The sequence below is a fragment of the Coffea arabica genome, chromosome 10e, assembly GCF_036785885.1.
Source record: "Coffea arabica cultivar ET-39 chromosome 10e, Coffea Arabica ET-39 HiFi, whole genome shotgun sequence".
NCBI classification, from domain to species: Eukaryota; Viridiplantae; Streptophyta; class Magnoliopsida; order Gentianales; family Rubiaceae; genus Coffea; species Coffea arabica.
This window is the reverse complement of record NC_092328.1, coordinates 18,345,363-18,356,666: the sequence shown is the minus strand read 5'-3', so window position 1 is coordinate 18,356,666 and position 11,304 is coordinate 18,345,363.

Below are 11,304 nucleotides of genomic sequence, written 5' to 3'. Positions count from 1 at the left end.
GTCAGTCCCGTTTAAATTCCTGTTCGGGTCAGTCCCGTTTAAATTCTGTTCTGGTCAGTCCCGTCTAAATTCCTGTTCGGGTCAGTCCCGATTTTAAAATTTTCTGTCAGGGGTCAGTCCCCATCGTTTGAGTAATTCGCAGCCAAATAACACAGGTAAGCATTTGGTGTCTACTTCTTTGTCTCAAGTTTTTTCAAAACTCAGACAAAGAGGGGCAAACTGTAGACACCAATTTTTAGCATTTAGTTTTTTATTTGTCGTTTTAGTTTTATTCACTTATTAGTTTTAGTCTTTTCAGTTTTTATTTTTACTTTTACGTTTCAGCATAAAATTTCTCGAAAAAAGGAAAAAAGAAAGAAAAGCATTCGAAAGTATGTTTTAGTTGTTTGGGATTTAATTTCAATGTTTCCTTGGAAAAAGAAGGGAAAAAGAAAAAATAAAGAAAAAGAAAGAAAATTAGCATTTCGTTAGCATTTCTGCATTTATTTTTTTTATTTTTTATTATTCATTAGTAGGTAATTGGTTATCTATATTTATATTATACTTAAAAAAAAAAAAAAAAAAAAAGAAAAAACAACAGTCGCATGCAAGCTGCATTTTTTTTGCAGCTTTGCAAGGAAGGACTCGGGGAGCCCTTAGCTGCAATATGGAAAGAGGACTGAGTTGTTTTAGGGTTGGAAATTCCCATATAAATAGCAAAAAGGATGGACAGCCGCAAGGAGAGAAGGGGAGCTAGAGATTGACAGCCGCAAATCTGGAAAGGGAAAGGAAAAAAGCAAAAGGAAAACCAGGAGAGTTTTGAGAGTTAACGGGTTAAGAGGAGAGATGGTTAGGGTAGCCGCAAGGAGAGAAGGGGGAGTTTTGAGAGGGAAAAAGGAAACAGCGGAGAGGAAAAAGGAGAGCTTTGGTTGGTGGCTGTGGAGAGAAAATAACTAGAAGGGGAGGCTACGGGTAGTGAAAGGAGCGAGCTTTGAACGGAAAGAACCAAAAAAAAAAACTAGGGGAAGCAAGGCAAAACGAGACAGCAAGGAGGAGACAAGAGAGAGTCGGGGGGGGGAGAAGAAAACAAAAAAAAGAGAGGAAGCTTTTCTTTGAGGAACGGCTAAGGAAAACAGAGAGAAAAGAAGAGAAATCTGGGCTGAGGTCTGAGAGAGAAAGAGAGTGGAGAGTGAAGCTGGGATAGATTCGGAGCAAAAGAAAAGGGAGAGGCTACGGCCGAAAGAGAAAGGGAGCAGCAGCCAAAGCAGAGAGGAGGAGGGATTGCCGGAAACTTTCTCCATCGGCCGTCTTTGTTCTTTCACAGACTACACTAGCTTCTATCCATCTCTCAAGGTATATTTCCAAGCTATCCATCAAAGCTATGTTTAGATTTTTACCTGAATCTGGTTTGCTTGATGAAATGGAAAGCCGCGGCTGGGTAAAATTGCAGGAAAACTTGCGGCACTTTGTCTTTTTCTTTCTATCGTTGTTTTTTGCTGTTTACTTTCATGTATTGTTGGTTAGCTTCATTTTTTCTGTTTTCAATCCTGCTACAAAGTTGCGTGTTTAGTTGATGATAGATAGGTAGAATTCCAGTTCCCTGTTGAATCTGTTTGCATGATAAACTAGAAATTCTGGACACAAGTCGCGGCTGAAAACTGCAGCAAAGCTTCTGATTTTCCAGATTTGCGTGATAGCTTTCTTGAGTTTTTTTTTGTTTCCTTGTTTGGGCTTGCGGTTTGGGTAGCTGTTGTTAATCTAAAGCCTTTGATGCTTGGTTAAAAATCCTGATTCATTATGGGTTGCCGAAAGCTTCCTAGCTTTGCAGAAATTCTTGCGGCATTCTTGTTACTCTTGTTTTGAGTCTGAAAATCTGCATTTTAAAAATGGAAGTAGCAGTTAGTTTTGTTGCTAAAAGCTTCATCAATTGCCGAAATTTGTTATGGCAGAAATGTTCTTCAAGTTTGCTGCTATGTTTTCGATTGTTGGGGTGTGGAAGTTGTTGGTTTTGCTGCTTAGTCTGAAGTTGCAGTTCTTCGTTTGATAACAGAAGCTTTCTCCGTGGGTCTTGCATGATTCAGATTCAATGTGTGCATGATCTCTTTCTATGTTTTGCATGTTTGGGGCTAAAAAGGAAAAATTGAGCTAGTTATAATCGAATGCTTGCTGAGTAGTAGCATGATAGGACTGCCGAACCCTTTTGCATAGATTTTTCCAGCTTTGGCATGAATTTTCTTCTACGGTTGTGCTGGTTTGAATGCTGCAATGGTGTGTCATGTTGCTCTGATAAGTTTTGGGATGTTTTGGTCAAAAGGTTTTTGATCAAATTGGTATTGAGGTTGAAATCTGCTTGCAAGAATGTGATTTGCGATGGTCTCTTGGCTGCAGAAATGTTTGTTTTTTGGTTGCAGAATGTTTGCCCACGTAGCTTGCATGAATTTGCATGAAATAATTTCCAGATTTTACACTTTGGCCCCCCAAGTCTCTCCTTGTTCCACTAGGACCCAATCAATTAAAGAATTTCATCAAATTGGTCCTTGATAATTTTAATTTGTGCAATTTCATTGCTTGCTTTGCTTCAATTAACTACCATGCTTTGTCAATTGCACTTAAGTCATGACGTTAGGGGCTTTATGACCAAGTGAGCTTGGGTTTGCCTATTTTCTTTAATTTTTCCCAAATAAATTGGTACCTTGACCATTTCTTTTATTTTGGAGGATAAATAAGTGATTTCACTCCATTTAAGGCATCGATTCGAGGGAGGTACACTCTATCCCTTATTTGCACTTCATTTGACCCTACGTGCTCCTACGTGTTATGTGAATATGCATGTCTACTTCGCTTTCTTTGCCTTTCTTTAATTTCTTTTATTTATGTCATTTACTTTTGCTTTTTATTTAAGTTATTCTTTATGGGGTATGTGTACACCTCTTGGCTTGTAATAGTTAGGGATTTAATTATTTTATTCATTTTCCCCCTTTTAGATTGTAGTAGGGTCTCCCTAATGTAATAGATAGGGCTTGGAGGAGCATTCAATGAAGACCTATCGAAGTCATGTGCCTAGCTAGCAAATGTAATAGTTAGGGCTTTAATTGTCTTATGTGTCTTGCATGCTTAGTTACTACGTGTTAATTTGCTTTGTTAGGGCCTTACATCTAGTCGAGCATGCTAAATGTTATATGCTATGTGTTTATGAATGTTTGGCATGCCTACTCGCTTTCCATAGTCATGAATGAATGTGATGGATGAATGTACGTTTCCGCTAGTCCAACGCTAGTCGGAATTCATAGAATGGGCTAGTCCAACGCTAGACCCTTAGGGATTTCCCCTCGTTAGTACATGTTTGCATGTTCACTACATGTCATGCATTTTTCTTAGTTTTATCATTTGGCATGCTCCTCGATTCCCCTTTCCCCTCACTTTAGGTCTTGCATCTCATGCTAGTTAGGGTACATTTGCCTGAAGAGTCCCCTTAAATATGGGATATAGACGAGTGTGGCTTTTTCTAAGCCTTAGCACGCTTATATTCCCTCTATCAAAGGAAAAATCAAGTCACAAAGTTAGGAGTCCCCGTACCCGTTTTGCTTGCATTCCTATAGGATTCATGCATTTCATTCATTCACTATCACTTACTTTATGTTCCATTCCTCTTTCTACATTCTCACTTCACACTACTTTCATTTTACACGTTTTATTCAACTACTTACACTCTATACCATATCACTCGCACACATGCACCTTATGGCATTTTTCACCTTATTATTCTTTACTTACCTTACCTTGTAAAGACATTTGCACACCTCCACTTATATCTTATTACTTTTATCATTTTTCTCACTTCACACAAACTCACACTTTCACATGGCATGCATTCCACTCATTTTTTTTACGTCATTTAGGATTACGTGTGACCTCTCCAAAGGATCATTATTGGGCTTCACAATTAATGTGATTGGCACCACTCAACCTTTGAAGAGAAATTTCCCCCATGTCCCCTTAGGTCTAGGTTTTTGCATTCATATAGACATATCCAACACGCGATACATACCTTGGGTAGAAAAATTAGGAAAAATTGGTTTAAGTCACGCAACTAGCCTTGGCTAGGTCGAAGGGGTGCCTTGGATTTTTATCCTTGCCTTCCCCTTCGTCAAATGTGACCCCCGATCCCTCTTTTGGTTACGTAGACCCAAAAGTTCTCTAAAAGGGTTTATTTACTTTTTCATTAAAAAACAAAAATCATTTTTGGGTGACTTGGTACACCCTAACTCTATACCAAGTGGCGACTCCATTTTCATTAAAAACCCTTTTTTGAACTTTATATGGCCAAACCGTCGCATTATCAAGTCCCATGGCCTTTATTTTCATCTTGCACACGTTCACACACACACTACACACTCACATCTCACACCACACACAACACACATCACATTCAAAAAAGTGGGGCGCGACAGTTTCCAAGTGTCATGGCACAGTAACATCCTTCCCAGGTAAATCTTTCGCCTTCACCACCCTAACGTAAAGGTAATGCATTTACTCAATAAGGTACTGCATTTTTTTTTCTTTTAGATGATGGCTGCGGATTTGGGGCAGGGATGGTCATACTGATGACCGTCCCTGCACGGTTAAGGGCCAAGATTTGCCCTCAAAATTTTGTGCGGCTGAGATTACACCATGTAACTCGCTTTCCGCGCCAAGTGTGGGGCCCACCACTATCTGTTCTGAAAATACATCCTGTGAAAAAAAAGTTACATCGTGTTTAACCAATGTTACGTGCAGTGCAAAATGAGGACAACCGGCACAAACGGTTGCACCTGTGCAACCGTTTGTGCCCCGTATCCGATGGCTGTGGCCTGTGTCAGCCAGTAGCCATCATATTTTTTTAAAAAAAAAAATTATAGCTGGCTGCCGGGCTGAGCCCAGCATTTAAAAAAAATAATAAAAAATGGCTTGCTTGCTAGCATTGTTCTATACTTTCATCATGTCAGACCATTATTCTTACGATTTTTTTTTTGGACAATAAACAAAGGAATTAGACATCTAAATGAGTATCACATTTGTAAAATTGAGATAACGCGTCATGAATCTAGGTCCGATAACATATATACTGTCAGTGTAAGAAAAACGAATCCATGAAAGTAAAACTATCAACTCAAAGATTAATCTTTTTTACACTGACAAAAGTGAATACGTGCGACATGTGAAAATTTTAAATTTTAAATTGAGATAAAATGTAATGCATATAAATCCACTAATTTATACACTATCAGTGCAAAAATGATTAATCCTTAACTTATATATGGTTTGCAATAAGAAGTGCGAGGCATATAAAGAAGACCATACAAGAGGATTTCAGAGAAACTTATAAATTGGAACATTAACAAAGCCAATGAAATTGAAACCAAGGCCAAATGCGTAAAACCATTTTTTGTCTAATAAGACAAATTTGAGCCGTTTAACTTCAAGAGGCTCAACTGAGATTTTTGGCTGGCTTGCAGGACGAAAAGTAAGTTAACCCACAAAGTGTCACTCTTGAACAAATTCCTTTGTGGTGCCAAAGCACCCTTTTGGTAGGGTTCAAATTTCACCTGCAATGAAAAAAATTCAAGGGTGATCCTAAAATATCCTTTTGATTTAGTTAAGTCTGTATGCCGGCTAGTCCCTAACACAAAACTTCTTTAGACTCCCCCTCCCCCGTAAATTAGAAAAGAATAGATTATACAATTGTTATCGTTGTCGAAAAAAAAAAGAATAAATTCCTTCGTGGCATATAATACAAATATGAACTAATTGATATATTGTTAATCCTAGTTAATTTATAGGATTGATATTTTGATACGAAAGAAAAATTAAAAGATCCATCAAATAAGGAAGCTTGTAAGATCATTTTCTTCGTTGCAGGAACATTATTTTGAAGGAAAAAATGAATTCACGATTTTAATGACCGATAAAAGTTGTGGTATTGGTACCTCGTGTGCTGGTACTAAAGCTCAAGCTCAAGTAGCAACAAAAACATCAAAACCACATAAAGGAAACCGGTTTGTTTCATACAATGGGAGGTCACATACTATGGAGAGTGACATGTAAATTTGCTGGAGTTTTATCATATTCTCTTTGTTTTTCGGTTATCTAGGCTTGTAAACATTCTTGCTTTTAAGTAGAGGTGTCAAAATGGGTGATTTGGACGGATTTGGATTGGGTAAAATGGGTAATGGGTATAAGTGAGTCAACCCATTTAATTAGATGGATATAAATGGGTAAGTCAAAAAATGAATTCGGTAACCCAATTACCCATTTATAACCCATTTATTTTAACTTTTTGTAAATTCATTTAAATTCATTTTTGCAAACTAAATTATCAATTTATACTATCCTTTGCATCCATCATTAGTTTTAAATATTTACTTATAATGTTCAATAAGCCTAATTGTCAATTTTTTTTCCATCCACACTATATGTCACAAAATTACATACTATTTAATAATTAAACAATAAAAATATAAAAATTTGAACTAAGTACTATAAAAGTTAACATAAAAACTTAATCCAAAAATTTTGAATCTCTAGCATTTTTCTGTGTGTAAATTTAAAATTTCATTTTGGAAAAGTAAGAAAAGAGGCTAAAACTTGCCATAAATTGGTAATGGTGAAAAATGAGTAAGTTAACAAACTAAGAGAAAATAAAATGATAAGATAAAACTAATAAATAATAATAATAATACAACAAAAGTAGTTAACATCAATGTTTTTAAACCCGGACCGGGGAGTAAACCGGAAAACCTTCCAGTTCATAGTTCGACCGGTTCAACCCCGATTCAAAAGTTTAATAATTTTTTATTCATTTTAGTATTAAAAATTTTGAATAAAACTAAAATATTTACTTTAGAAAATAACTATTTAATAAAAACCGGTTGAACCTCCCAATTTTTACCGGTTCAATCGGGTCTTGACCGGTTTAATTAATTCTTTGGCTTTGTGATTGAACCGGACCGGAGGCATGGCTAGTTTGCGGTTCGACCGGTCGAACGGCCGGTCCGGTCCGATTTGCAAAACATTGGTTAACATCATGACAAAATGAAAATTTTGAAAAAAAGAAGGTGAGGGAAGAGAGGAGGTTTGTAGGAAGACAATTCTAAATGGGTTAATTGGATTTGATGGATTACCCAATAATACCCAAATGGATATTATTGGGCAAACCATTTATACCCATATGCAAAATTTTAAGATACCCATGCCCATCTATTCATGGGCGGGTATGGGTAAATTTAGTTAAATGGATTTGTTTGACAGCTATACTTTTAAGTATTTATTGGCCAATTTCATTTTTAGTTTCTCTAAAAGAATTCTCCTTCAGAAACCAAAAGTAAGGTAGATCGTAAATATTACTTTCCTTTTAATTTAAAATTGAGGTAAGAATATCTGTGACGACCCTACCTCCTTCTAGGGTGTACCTTAAAAGTTAGTGGATCGTCTGTCTGACTCTCGCCAGGACTCATTAATTTCATGTTAACTTTAGAGATAACATTTGATATGTGACGCCCCGAAAGAATGAGTGCGAGAACCCGAAAATTTTCTAAGTTTCTAGGGTTTATTTTATTGATCGCCCGCCTTTTTGACAATTTCTTTATTAGAAAATGTTCCCAGAGCATTTTATGAGTAAATATAGTTTTTAGATGATTTTTCTAGTATCGGATAGTTTTTGAGAAATTAAGAGCATATATCGGACGTGGGACCCGCTAGTGCGGAAAGTTCGGAAAAATTCGGCCAATTAGTGTAAGTTTGGGATACTGTGATTATTTTACAAGGTGCTAAGAGATAATTAGATGTTACTTAGATGGATGAGAGTTGGAGAGACAAAAAGATAAGAACTATTGTTAAAATGAACTATTGTTAAAATGAACTATTGGTTCTGGATTTATCATTTGAAATGAACTATTGTTAAACCGATTTGATTACTGATTTTACTGGTTACTCACTGAGCTTCTAGCTCACCCCAAAAATATTTTATTCCCCTCCACAGGGCTCGTGGCGAAGGAAGGCTTGTTGTGATTTTATTGTTGTGGAATTTCTCCTGTATAATAATTGGGATCATGGATCAGAGTGGCGCAGTGGAAGCGTGGACGCTTCGCTTATGACATGTAATTTTTGGAGAATTTGATGAATATTGGAGATTTATATTGTAATATTTGAGGTTTATTCTTGTAATTCATTTGAGGATTGTAGTGAACGACTGAGTCCCGGCGAGAGTTGGGCAGGCGGCTCGCCGAACCCTCTGGTTCGCCCTAGGGGGAGGTGGGGCTGTCACAGTTGGTATCAGAGCTTAGGCTTCAGATCTCTGTAGAGTATCCTAGGCTTGAAGTTTAGGATGCCGGACTGTGGGTCTGGTTTGAAATGTAAGTGATCCCTTGTAGGAATGAAAATCCGACAAGTGGGATTAGAGTAACTCCTAATGCTTGAGTGAAAATGCTCGAGTGACTCTTGAGGGATATTTGATCTGATTAGTACAAGTGGAATGTCGAGGACGACATTCTTTTAAGGAGGGGAGATTGTGACGCCCCGAAAGAATGAGTGCGAGAACCCGAAAATTTTCTAAGTTTCTAGGGTTTATTTTATTGATCGCCCGCCTTTTTGACAATTTCTTTATTAGAAAATGTTCCCAGAGCATTTTATGAGTAAATATAGTTTTTAGATGATTTTTCTAGTATCGGATAGTTTTTGAGAAATTAAGAGCATATATCGGACGTGGGACCCGCTAGTGCGGAAAGTTCGGAAAAATTCGGCCAATTAGTGTAAGTTTGGGATACTGTGATTATTTTACAAGGTGCTAAGAGATAATTAGATGTTACTTAGATGGATGAGAGTTGGAGAGACAAAAAGATAAGATTAAAACCCTAAAGGACCATTTGTTACAAAACCATTGGACCTTGACATTTGACCAAGACTTTTCTAACTTTACTAAAACCAATTTGGACCCAATTTCTCTCCATTTTAGCTTGTCTTGGACGAAATTTTGACAGAAAAGAGAGAGAAAATCCATCATCTTCCACTTCAATTTCTTGTCCAAATCTTGAGTTCCAACCGATTAAATTGCAACCCACTCCATAAAACTTGCTAGCTAAGGAAGATTGAAGCTCTTGGTGGAGTTGTTTTGAAAGAAAAATCCCTAAGTCATCACCTTTCTTGATATTTGAAGGTATCATGTCTAGCCATCTTTCCTTTGTTCTTGATTATGTTAAATTAATGACTTGTGATAGCTAAAGAGGTGTTTTAGTGGAAAATTTCTGGCTTGAATGCAAAAATTTCCAGTTAGGGTTTCATTTTTCCCCAATTCTGCTCGGCACTGTAGCACCTAGTTAGAGGCCGAATTGGCCTTAGCACAAAACATGAAAGTTGTAGAGAATGATGTTTTCTAGTTGCCTGTAAATTTTCATCCCAATCTGAGCTGGGTAACCTGAGATAAGACGGAAATACCCAGACTGGTCTAGGTAGGAGTTCAGTGAACAGGGTTGTCTTTTCACCCAATCTAATCGTGACTTTTCACCATGATCCTTACCGAATTAGATTTTTCCCAAAACATGAAAGTTGTAGCCAAGGGTATAAACTAGTTGCCTGAAAATTTTCAACTTGATTCGACCACTGTAGCATGTGAAATGACCGAAATACCATTGACTGTCCATGAAACCTGTTTCGCGCCCAGAATTCTGTTTTCGTGTAGTTTTCCATTTTTGACCATGAAAATGCATGATTTGGCCTTGGCTTAAAACATGAAAGTTGTAGGGAATGACATTTTTGAGGTGCCTACAAAACTTCAGATCAATCGGAGTAGTGTAGAATGAGAAAAGTCGAAATTACTATTGCTGTCCTGGTTTTACCCGAATGTAAGAATTGCGTCTGTAATTGGTTGTTTTGGCTGGCATTGCTTCCGAATTGGTTGTTGAGGCCTTCTGATGAAATGTAGCCCTGTTTCTAATCTTTCGGATGGCTTTGGAATTTCTGGATTTGGACTTGGATAGCCTGATTTATGATGTTTCCGCTAGAATGCGTTCTGTGAATCTGTTTTTCCGGTTCTGGTGTAGTTTCTTGCATTTTTGACCTGGTTACACTCGAAACTGGGTTGAGTGACCTTCTGTAATATTGTAGCCCTATCTCTTAGCTTCGAAACGGTGGGTCTTGTACCTTCATCCGACAATCGTAGCGCCTTTGGTACCATTACCGCAAAATGACGTCCAAAACTGTTTTTCTGGTTTTGAGCTTGACTTTCATTTCCGGACTTTTCCCTAACTTGACTTGTACTAGTACTACTTGGAGCTTGCTGAATGGCTATTGGATGAACTTGTTGTTGTGTGTGTACCTTTGGGACTGGCTGAGGATATAATGAAGCCATGATGGTCGGAAAAGTTAGCAAATTTAGGGGAAGTGCTGTCCGAACTTTGAAGGGACTTGTTTGCATTAAGTTTGTGATCTAAGGCTTGGATTTGAGCAAGGCAATGTTATATGATGGATGATTTCTGAGCCATGGAGGTGAGTGACCCTAAACTATTTCCAAAGTACTTGTGAAACGTTTCTTGCATTATTTACTTTTGAACTGTTTCCAAAGTTACTTTTGAACTGTTTTCTTGCATATCATGCGTGCTTGCATGTGAGTGATCAGGATTTCCGTGTAACTCAATACGAAAATGAGTTTACTATGAATGGGCACTTAGGCGAGGGTGTACTTTATCGCACTCGATCTAAACCCCATTAGTTGCTATTAATACCTGTGAAATATGATTTTTATGATTTGTTATAGAGCATTCATGGCTTGTGAATATTTGCAGAGCATTTATTGCTTGAGAGCATTTATTGCTTGAACCAGAGCATTTATTGCTTGAACCAGAGCATTTATTGCTTGAGAGCATTTATTGCTTGAACCAGAGCATTTATTGCTTGAACCAGAGCATTGCTTGAGAGCATTTATTGCTTGAGAGCATTTATTGCTTGAACCAGAGCATTTATTGCTTGAAAAATATTTTAGAGCATTTATTGCTCGTGACTTGGGCAAGAGAAGTGAGCTGTGTAGCTCAGGATCTTAAAGGTCAACCAGTGATCAAACTCGACAAAAAAGTTGGCTTGGGAGCCACCCGTATCCTTTTCATGAATGTTACTATCGCTTTCCATTGTAAATGTTTCTTGAATTATTGATACTCCAAATTTAATGTTTTGTACATGTTGTAATTGTTTCTGGATTTATCATTTGATTTATGACATCATTGAAATGAACTATTGTTAAACCGATTTGATTACTGATTTTACTGGTTACTCACTGAGCTTCTAGCTCACCCCAAAAAT